This window comes from Misgurnus anguillicaudatus, chromosome 21, assembly GCF_027580225.2.
Source record: "Misgurnus anguillicaudatus chromosome 21, ASM2758022v2, whole genome shotgun sequence".
NCBI classification, from domain to species: Eukaryota; Metazoa; Chordata; class Actinopteri; order Cypriniformes; family Cobitidae; genus Misgurnus; species Misgurnus anguillicaudatus.
Genome location: NC_073357.2, coordinates 12015001 through 12022500, shown reverse-complemented (window position 1 = coordinate 12022500; position 7500 = coordinate 12015001). Strand labels below are relative to the sequence as shown.

Sequence of the window (7500 nt, the reverse complement as noted above, 5' to 3'; positions counted from 1 at the left end):
CGCTCGCTTACGGCCACACCACCCTGAGCACGCCCGCTCTCGTCTGATCTCGGAAGCCAAGCAGGGTCGGGCCTGGTTAGTACTTGGATGGGAGACCGCCTGGGAATACCAGGTGCTGTAAGCATTTAATTCTTTATTTAATTAATTATTTAATTATTTATTCATATAATTTTTTTCCAGAAATGCATCCTTTCTGTAAGCGTTCGCCGATGGCATGGCGTTGCCACATTAGTCTTGAAGTGGCTCTCGAATCGAGTCAGCGCTCGCTTACGGCCACACCACCCTGAGCACGCCCGCTCTCGTCTGATCTCGGAAGCCAAGCAGGGTCGGGCCTGGTTAGTACTTGGATGGGAGACCGCCTGGGAATACCAGGTGCTGTAAGCATTTAATTCTTTATTTAATTAATTATTTAATTATTTATTCATATAATTTTTTTCCAGAAATGCATCCTTTCTGTAAGCGTTCGCCGATGGCATGGCGTTGCCACATTAGTCTTGAAGTGGCTCTCGAATCGAGTCAGCGCTCGCTTACGGCCACACCACCCTGAGCACGCCCGCTCTCGTCTGATCTCGGAAGCCAAGCAGGGTCGGGCCTGTTTAGTACTTGGATGGGAGACCGCCTGGGAATACCAGGTGCTGTAAGCATTTAATTAATTATTTATTCATATAATTTTTTTCCAGAAATGCATCCTTTCTGTAAGCGTTCGCCGATGGCATGGCGTTGCCACATTAGTCTTGAAGTGGCTCTCGAATCGAGTCAGCGCTCGCTTACGGCCACACCACCCTGAGCACGCCCGCTCTCGTCTGATCTCGGAAGCCAAGCAGGGTCGGGCCTGGTTAGTACTTGGATGGGAGACCGCCTGGGAATACCAGGTGCTGTAAGCATTTAATTCTTTATTTAATTAATTATTTAATTATTTATTCATATAATTTTTTTCCAGAAATGCATCCTTTCTGTAAGCGTTCGCCGATGGCATGGCGTTGCCACATTAGTCTTGAAGTGGCTCTCGAATCGAGTCAGCGCTCGCTTACGGCCACACCACCCTGAGCACGCCCGCTCTCGTCTGATCTCGGAAGCCAAGCAGGGTCGGGCCTGGTTAGTACTTGGATGGGAGACCGCCTGGGAATACCAGGTGCTGTAAGCATTTAATTCTTTATTTAATTAATTATTTAATTATTTATTCATATAATTTTTTTCCAGAAATGCATCCTTTCTGTAAGCGTTCGCCGATGGCATGGCGTTGCCACATTAGTCTTGAAGTGGCTCTCGAATCGAGTCAGCGCTCGCTTACGGCCACACCACCCTGAGCACGCCCGCTCTCGTCTGATCTCGGAAGCCAAGCAGGGTCGGGCCTGGTTAGTACTTGGATGGGAGACCGCCTGGGAATACCAGGTGCTGTAAGCATTTAATTCTTTATTTAATTAATTATTTAATTATTTATTCATATAATTTTTTTCCAGAAATGCATCCTTTCTGTAAGCGTTCGCCGATGGCATGGCGTTGCCACATTAGTCTTGAAGTGGCTCTCGAATCGAGTCAGCGCTCGCTTACGGCCACACCACCCTGAGCACGCCCGCTCTCGTCTGATCTCGGAAGCCAAGCAGGGTCGGGCCTGTTTAGTACTTGGATGGGAGACCGCCTGGGAATACCAGGTGCTGTAAGCATTTAATTAATTATTTAATTATTTATTCATATAATTTTTTTCCAGAAATGCATCCTTTCTGTAAGCGTTCGCCGATGGCATGGCGTTGCCACATTAGTCTTGAAGTGGCTCTCGAATCGAGTCAGCGCTCGCTTACGGCCACACCACCCTGAGCACGCCCGCTCTCGTCTGATCTCGGAAGCCAAGCAGGGTCGGGCCTGGTTAGTACTTGGATGGGAGACCGCCTGGGAATACCAGGTGCTGTAAGCATTTAATTCTTTATTTAATTAATTATTTAATTATTTATTCATATAATTTTTTTCCAGAAATGCATCCTTTCTGTAAGCGTTCGCCGATGGCATGGCGTTGCCACATTAGTCTTGAAGTGGCTCTCGAATCGAGTCAGCGCTCGCTTACGGCCACACCACCCTGAGCACGCCCGCTCTCGTCTGATCTCGGAAGCCAAGCAGGGTCGGGCCTGGTTAGTACTTGGATGGGAGACCGCCTGGGAATACCAGGTGCTGTAAGCATTTAATTCTTTATTTAATTAATTATTTAATTATTTATTCATATAATTTTTTTCCAGAAATGCATCCTTTCTGTAAGCGTTCGCCGATGGCATGGCGTTGCCACATTAGTCTTGAAGTGGCTCTCGAATCGACTCAGCGCTCGCTTACGGCCACACCACCCTGAGCACGCCCGCTCTCGTCTGATCTCGGAAGCCAAGCAGGGTCGGGCCTGGTTAGTACTTGGATGGGAGACCGCCTGGGAATACCAGGTGCTGTAAGCATTTAATTCTTTATTTAATTAATTATTTAATTATTTATTCATATAATTTTTTTCCAGAAATGCATCCTTTCTGTAAGCGTTCGCCGATGGCATGGCGTTGCCACATTAGTCTTGAAGTGGCTCTCGAATCGAGTCAGCGCTCGCTTACGGCCACACCACCCTGAGCACGCCCGCTCTCGTCTGATCTCGGAAGCCAAGCAGGGTCGGGCCTGGTTAGTACTTGGATGGGAGACCGCCTGGGAATACCAGGTGCTGTAAGCATTTAATTCTTTATTTAATTAATTATTTAATTATTTATTCATATAATTTTTTTCCAGAAATGCATCCTTTCTGTAAGCGTTCGCCGATGGCATGGCGTTGCCACATTAGTCTTGAAGTGGCTCTCGAATCGAGTCAGCGCTCGCTTACGGCCACACCACCCTGAGCACGCCCGCTCTCGTCTGATCTCGGAAGCCAAGCAGGGTCGGGCCTGGTTAGTACTTGGATGGGAGACCGCCTGGGAATACCAGGTGCTGTAAGCATTTAATTCTTTATTTAATTAATTATTTAATTATTTATTCATATAATTTTTTTCCAGAAATGCATCCTTTCTGTAAGCGTTCGCCGATGGCATGGCGTTGCCACATTAGTCTTGAAGTGGCTCTCGAATCGAGTCAGCGCTCGCTTACGGCCACACCACCCTGAGCACGCCCGCTCTCGTCTGATCTCGGAAGCCAAGCAGGGTCGGGCCTGTTTAGTACTTGGATGGGAGACCGCCTGGGAATACCAGGTGCTGTAAGCATTTAATTAATTATTTAATTATTTATTCATATAATTTTTTTCCAGAAATGCATCCTTTCTGTAAGCGTTCGCCGATGGCATGGCGTTGCCACATTAGTCTTGAAGTGGCTCTCGAATCGAGTCAGCGCTCGCTTACGGCCACACCACCCTGAGCACGCCCGCTCTCGTCTGATCTCGGAAGCCAAGCAGGGTCGGGCCTGGTTAGTACTTGGATGGGAGACCGCCTGGGAATACCAGGTGCTGTAAGCATTTAATTCTTTATTTAATTAATTATTTAATTATTTATTCATATAATTTTTTTCCAGAAATGCATCCTTTCTGTAAGCGTTCGCCGATGGCATGGCGTTGCCACATTAGTCTTGAAGTGGCTCTCGAATCGAGTCAGCGCTCGCTTACGGCCACACCACCCTGAGCACGCCCGCTCTCGTCTGATCTCGGAAGCCAAGCAGGGTCGGGCCTGGTTAGTACTTGGATGGGAGACCGCCTGGGAATACCAGGTGCTGTAAGCATTTAATTCTTTATTTAATTAATTATTTAATTATTTATTCATATAATTTTTTTCCAGAAATGCATCCTTTCTGTAAGCGTTCGCCGATGGCATGGCGTTGCCACATTAGTCTTGAAGTGGCTCTCGAATCGAGTCAGCGCTCGCTTACGGCCACACCACCCTGAGCACGCCCGCTCTCGTCTGATCTCGGAAGCCAAGCAGGGTCGGGCCTGTTTAGTACTTGGATGGGAGACCGCCTGGGAATACCAGGTGCTGTAAGCATTTAATTAATTATTTAATTATTTATTCATATAATTTTTTTCCAGAAATGCATCCTTTCTGTAAGCGTTCGCCGATGGCATGGCGTTGCCACATTAGTCTTGAAGTGGCTCTCGAATCGAGTCAGCGCTCGCTTACGGCCACACCACCCTGAGCACGCCCGCTCTCGTCTGATCTCGGAAGCCAAGCAGGGTCGGGCCTGGTTAGTACTTGGATGGGAGACCGCCTGGGAATACCAGGTGCTGTAAGCATTTAATTAATTATTTAATTATTTATTCATATAATTTTTTTCCAGAAATGCATCCTTTCTGTAAGCGTTCGCCGATGGCATGGCGTTGCCACATTAGTCTTGAAGTGGCTCTCGAATCGAGTCAGCGCTCGCTTACGGCCACACCACCCTGAGCACGCCCGCTCTCGTCTGATCTCGGAAGCCAAGCAGGGTCGGGCCTGGTTAGTACTTGGATGGGAGACCGCCTGGGAATACCAGGTGCTGTAAGCATTTAATTCTTTATTTAATTAATTATTTAATTATTTATTCATATAATTTTTTTCCAGAAATGCATCCTTTCTGTAAGCGTTCGCCGATGGCATGGCGTTGCCACATTAGTCTTGAAGTGGCTCTCGAATCGAGTCAGCGCTCGCTTACGGCCACACCACCCTGAGCACGCCCGCTCTCGTCTGATCTCGGAAGCCAAGCAGGGTCGGGCCTGGTTAGTACTTGGATGGGAGACCGCCTGGGAATACCAGGTGCTGTAAGCATTTAATTCTTTATTTAATTAATTATTTAATTATTTATTCATATAATTTTTTTCCAGAAATGCATCCTTTCTGTAAGCGTTCGCCGATGGCATGGCGTTGCCACATTAGTCTTGAAGTGGCTCTCGAATCGAGTCAGCGCTCGCTTACGGCCACACCACCCTGAGCACGCCCGCTCTCGTCTGATCTCGGAAGCCAAGCAGGGTCGGGCCTGGTTAGTACTTGGATGGGAGACCGCCTGGGAATACCAGGTGCTGTAAGCATTTAATTCTTTATTTAATTCTTTATTTAATTATTTATTTAATTATTTATTCATATAATTTTTTTCCAGAAATGCATCCTTTCTGTAAGCGTTCGCCGATGGCATGGCGTTGCCACATTAGTCTTGAAGTGGCTCTCGAATCGAGTCAGCGCTCGCTTACGGCCACACCACCCTGAGCACGCCCGCTCTCGTCTGATCTCGGAAGCCAAGCAGGGTCGGGCCTGGTTAGTACTTGGATGGGAGACCGCCTGGGAATACCAGGTGCTGTAAGCATTTAATTAATTATTTATTCATATAATTTTTTTCCAGAAATGCATCCTTTCTGTAAGCGTTCGCCGATGGCATGGCGTTGCCACATTAGTCTTGAAGTGGCTCTCGAATCGAGTCAGCGCTCGCTTACGGCCACACCACCCTGAGCACGCCCGCTCTCGTCTGATCTCGGAAGCCAAGCAGGGTCGGGCCTGGTTAGTACTTGGATGGGAGACCGCCTGGGAATACCAGGTGCTGTAAGCATTTAATTCTTTATTTAATTAATTATTTAATTATTTATTCATATAATTTTTTCCAGAAATGCATCCTTTCTGTAAGCGTTCGCCGATGGCATGGCGTTGCCACATTAGTCTTGAAGTGGCTCTCGAATCGAGTCAGCGCTCGCTTACGGCCACACCACCCTGAGCACGCCCGCTCTCGTCTGATCTCGGAAGCCAAGCAGGGTCGGGCCTGGTTAGTACTTGGATGGGAGACCGCCTGGGAATACCAGGTGCTGTAAGCATTTAATTCTTTATTTAATTAATTATTTAATTATTTATTCATATAATTTTTTTCCAGAAATGCATCCTTTCTGTAAGCGTTCGCCGATGGCATGGCGTTGCCACATTAGTCTTGAAGTGGCTCTCGAATCGAGTCAGCGCTCGCTTACGGCCACACCACCCTGAGCACGCCCGCTCTCGTCTGATCTCGGAAGCCAAGCAGGGTCGGGCCTGGTTAGTACTTGGATGGGAGACCGCCTGGGAATACCAGGTGCTGTAAGCATTTAATTAATTATTTAATTATTTATTCATATAATTTTTTTCCAGAAATGCATCCTTTCTGTAAGCGTTCGCCGATGGCATGGCGTTGCCACATTAGTCTTGAAGTGGCTCTCGAATCGAGTCAGCGCTCGCTTACGGCCACACCACCCTGAGCACGCCCGCTCTCGTCTGATCTCGGAAGCCAAGCAGGGTCGGGCCTGGTTAGTACTTGGATGGGAGACCGCCTGGGAATACCAGGTGCTGTAAGCATTTAATTCTTTATTTAATTAATTATTTAATTATTTATTCATATAATTTTTTTCCAGAAATGCATCCTTTCTGTAAGCGTTCGCCGATGGCATGGCGTTGCCACATTAGTCTTGAAGTGGCTCTCGAATCGAGTCAGCGCTCGCTTACGGCCACACCACCCTGAGCACGCCCGCTCTCGTCTGATCTCGGAAGCCAAGCAGGGTCGGGCCTGGTTAGTACTTGGATGGGAGACCGCCTGGGAATACCAGGTGCTGTAAGCATTTAATTCTTTATTTAATTAATTATTTAATTATTTATTCATATAATTTTTTTCCAGAAATGCATCCTTTCTGTAAGCGTTCGCCGATGGCATGGCGTTGCCACATTAGTCTTGAAGTGGCTCTCGAATCGAGTCAGCGCTCGCTTACGGCCACACCACCCTGAGCACGCCCGCTCTCGTCTGATCTCGGAAGCCAAGCAGGGTCGGGCCTGGTTAGTACTTGGATGGGAGACCGCCTGGGAATACCAGGTGCTGTAAGCATTTAATTCTTTATTTAATTAATTATTTATTCATATAATTTTTTTCCAGAAATGCATCCTTTCTGTAAGCGTTCGCCGATGGCATGGCGTTGCCACATTAGTCTTGAAGTGGCTCTCGAATCGAGTCAGCGCTCGCTTACGGCCACACCACCCTGAGCACGCCCGCTCTCGTCTGATCTCGGAAGCCAAGCAGGGTCGGGCCTGGTTAGTACTTGGATGGGAGACCGCCTGGGAATACCAGGTGCTGTAAGCATTTAATTCTTTATTTAATTAATTATTTAATTATTTATTCATATAATTTTTTTCCAGAAATGCATCCTTTCTGTAAGCGTTCGCCGATGGCATGGCGTTGCCACATTAGTCTTGAAGTGGCTCTCGAATCGAGTCAGCGCTCGCTTACGGCCACACCACCCTGAGCACGCCCGCTCTCGTCTGATCTCGGAAGCCAAGCAGGGTCGGGCCTGTTTAGTACTTGGATGGGAGACCGCCTGGGAATACCAGGTGCTGTAAGCATTTAATTAATTATTTATTCATATAATTTTTTTCCAGAAATGCATCCTTTCTGTAAGCGTTCGCCGATGGCATGGCGTTGCCACATTAGTCTTGAAGTGGCTCTCGAATCGAGTCAGCGCTCGCTTACGGCCACACCACCCTGAGCACGCCCGCTCTCGTCTGATCTCGGAAGCCAAGCAGGGTCGGGCCTGGT

At 47.7% G+C, this 7500-nt stretch overlaps 30 non-coding genes across 30 annotated transcripts in view; all 30 read left to right on the top strand.

Moving 5' to 3' along the window:
- The first annotated feature begins 5 nt into the window (after positions 1 to 5).
- On the top strand, positions 6 to 124 carry LOC129414775 (5S ribosomal RNA). The gene has a single exon (XR_008634530.1). It is a non-coding gene; the product is annotated as a 5S ribosomal RNA (ribosomal RNA).
- A 141-nt stretch (positions 125 to 265) lies between these two features.
- LOC129414769 (5S ribosomal RNA) lies at positions 266 to 384 on the top strand. The gene has a single exon (XR_008634527.1). It is a non-coding gene; the product is annotated as a 5S ribosomal RNA (ribosomal RNA).
- Positions 385 to 525: 141 nt separating this feature from the next.
- Positions 526 to 644, top strand: LOC141357586 (5S ribosomal RNA). Its single transcript, XR_012364073.1, has one exon. It is a non-coding gene; the product is annotated as a 5S ribosomal RNA (ribosomal RNA).
- A 121-nt stretch (positions 645 to 765) lies between these two features.
- On the top strand, positions 766 to 884 carry LOC141354948 (5S ribosomal RNA). Its single transcript, XR_012361376.1, has one exon. It is a non-coding gene; the product is annotated as a 5S ribosomal RNA (ribosomal RNA).
- Positions 885 to 1025: 141 nt separating this feature from the next.
- LOC141354947 (5S ribosomal RNA) lies at positions 1026 to 1144 on the top strand. The gene has a single exon (XR_012361375.1). It is a non-coding gene; the product is annotated as a 5S ribosomal RNA (ribosomal RNA).
- A 141-nt stretch (positions 1145 to 1285) lies between these two features.
- LOC129414739 (5S ribosomal RNA) lies at positions 1286 to 1404 on the top strand. Its single transcript, XR_008634514.1, has one exon. It is a non-coding gene; the product is annotated as a 5S ribosomal RNA (ribosomal RNA).
- Positions 1405 to 1545: 141 nt separating this feature from the next.
- LOC141357585 (5S ribosomal RNA) lies at positions 1546 to 1664 on the top strand. The gene has a single exon (XR_012364072.1). It is a non-coding gene; the product is annotated as a 5S ribosomal RNA (ribosomal RNA).
- A 129-nt stretch (positions 1665 to 1793) lies between these two features.
- LOC129414731 (5S ribosomal RNA) lies at positions 1794 to 1912 on the top strand. The gene has a single exon (XR_008634512.1). It is a non-coding gene; the product is annotated as a 5S ribosomal RNA (ribosomal RNA).
- A 141-nt stretch (positions 1913 to 2053) lies between these two features.
- LOC141354946 (5S ribosomal RNA) lies at positions 2054 to 2172 on the top strand. The gene has a single exon (XR_012361374.1). It is a non-coding gene; the product is annotated as a 5S ribosomal RNA (ribosomal RNA).
- A 141-nt stretch (positions 2173 to 2313) lies between these two features.
- LOC129414720 (5S ribosomal RNA) lies at positions 2314 to 2432 on the top strand. Its single transcript, XR_008634509.1, has one exon. It is a non-coding gene; the product is annotated as a 5S ribosomal RNA (ribosomal RNA).
- Positions 2433 to 2573: 141 nt separating this feature from the next.
- Positions 2574 to 2692, top strand: LOC141354945 (5S ribosomal RNA). Its single transcript, XR_012361373.1, has one exon. It is a non-coding gene; the product is annotated as a 5S ribosomal RNA (ribosomal RNA).
- A 141-nt stretch (positions 2693 to 2833) lies between these two features.
- LOC129414709 (5S ribosomal RNA) lies at positions 2834 to 2952 on the top strand. The gene has a single exon (XR_008634503.1). It is a non-coding gene; the product is annotated as a 5S ribosomal RNA (ribosomal RNA).
- A 141-nt stretch (positions 2953 to 3093) lies between these two features.
- Positions 3094 to 3212, top strand: LOC141357583 (5S ribosomal RNA). The gene has a single exon (XR_012364070.1). It is a non-coding gene; the product is annotated as a 5S ribosomal RNA (ribosomal RNA).
- A 129-nt stretch (positions 3213 to 3341) lies between these two features.
- LOC141354944 (5S ribosomal RNA) lies at positions 3342 to 3460 on the top strand. Its single transcript, XR_012361372.1, has one exon. It is a non-coding gene; the product is annotated as a 5S ribosomal RNA (ribosomal RNA).
- A 141-nt stretch (positions 3461 to 3601) lies between these two features.
- On the top strand, positions 3602 to 3720 carry LOC141354942 (5S ribosomal RNA). Its single transcript, XR_012361370.1, has one exon. It is a non-coding gene; the product is annotated as a 5S ribosomal RNA (ribosomal RNA).
- A 141-nt stretch (positions 3721 to 3861) lies between these two features.
- Positions 3862 to 3980, top strand: LOC141357582 (5S ribosomal RNA). The gene has a single exon (XR_012364069.1). It is a non-coding gene; the product is annotated as a 5S ribosomal RNA (ribosomal RNA).
- Positions 3981 to 4109: 129 nt separating this feature from the next.
- On the top strand, positions 4110 to 4228 carry LOC141354941 (5S ribosomal RNA). The gene has a single exon (XR_012361369.1). It is a non-coding gene; the product is annotated as a 5S ribosomal RNA (ribosomal RNA).
- A 129-nt stretch (positions 4229 to 4357) lies between these two features.
- On the top strand, positions 4358 to 4476 carry LOC141354940 (5S ribosomal RNA). The gene has a single exon (XR_012361368.1). It is a non-coding gene; the product is annotated as a 5S ribosomal RNA (ribosomal RNA).
- A 141-nt stretch (positions 4477 to 4617) lies between these two features.
- LOC141354939 (5S ribosomal RNA) lies at positions 4618 to 4736 on the top strand. Its single transcript, XR_012361367.1, has one exon. It is a non-coding gene; the product is annotated as a 5S ribosomal RNA (ribosomal RNA).
- Positions 4737 to 4877: 141 nt separating this feature from the next.
- LOC141354938 (5S ribosomal RNA) lies at positions 4878 to 4996 on the top strand. Its single transcript, XR_012361366.1, has one exon. It is a non-coding gene; the product is annotated as a 5S ribosomal RNA (ribosomal RNA).
- A 153-nt stretch (positions 4997 to 5149) lies between these two features.
- Positions 5150 to 5268, top strand: LOC141354937 (5S ribosomal RNA). Its single transcript, XR_012361365.1, has one exon. It is a non-coding gene; the product is annotated as a 5S ribosomal RNA (ribosomal RNA).
- A 121-nt stretch (positions 5269 to 5389) lies between these two features.
- On the top strand, positions 5390 to 5508 carry LOC141354936 (5S ribosomal RNA). The gene has a single exon (XR_012361364.1). It is a non-coding gene; the product is annotated as a 5S ribosomal RNA (ribosomal RNA).
- Positions 5509 to 5648: 140 nt separating this feature from the next.
- LOC141354935 (5S ribosomal RNA) lies at positions 5649 to 5767 on the top strand. The gene has a single exon (XR_012361363.1). It is a non-coding gene; the product is annotated as a 5S ribosomal RNA (ribosomal RNA).
- Positions 5768 to 5908: 141 nt separating this feature from the next.
- On the top strand, positions 5909 to 6027 carry LOC141354934 (5S ribosomal RNA). Its single transcript, XR_012361362.1, has one exon. It is a non-coding gene; the product is annotated as a 5S ribosomal RNA (ribosomal RNA).
- A 129-nt stretch (positions 6028 to 6156) lies between these two features.
- Positions 6157 to 6275, top strand: LOC141354933 (5S ribosomal RNA). Its single transcript, XR_012361361.1, has one exon. It is a non-coding gene; the product is annotated as a 5S ribosomal RNA (ribosomal RNA).
- Positions 6276 to 6416: 141 nt separating this feature from the next.
- On the top strand, positions 6417 to 6535 carry LOC141354931 (5S ribosomal RNA). The gene has a single exon (XR_012361359.1). It is a non-coding gene; the product is annotated as a 5S ribosomal RNA (ribosomal RNA).
- Positions 6536 to 6676: 141 nt separating this feature from the next.
- On the top strand, positions 6677 to 6795 carry LOC141354930 (5S ribosomal RNA). Its single transcript, XR_012361358.1, has one exon. It is a non-coding gene; the product is annotated as a 5S ribosomal RNA (ribosomal RNA).
- Positions 6796 to 6928: 133 nt separating this feature from the next.
- Positions 6929 to 7047, top strand: LOC141354929 (5S ribosomal RNA). Its single transcript, XR_012361357.1, has one exon. It is a non-coding gene; the product is annotated as a 5S ribosomal RNA (ribosomal RNA).
- Positions 7048 to 7188: 141 nt separating this feature from the next.
- LOC141357581 (5S ribosomal RNA) lies at positions 7189 to 7307 on the top strand. Its single transcript, XR_012364068.1, has one exon. It is a non-coding gene; the product is annotated as a 5S ribosomal RNA (ribosomal RNA).
- Positions 7308 to 7428: 121 nt separating this feature from the next.
- Positions 7429 to 7500, top strand: part of LOC141354928 (5S ribosomal RNA) — a 119-nt gene continuing 47 nt past the window's right edge. Inside the window, exon 1 of the ribosomal RNA XR_012361356.1 lies at positions 7429 to 7500. This exon is cut by the window's right edge and continues 47 nt beyond it. This is a non-coding gene — a ribosomal RNA (5S ribosomal RNA).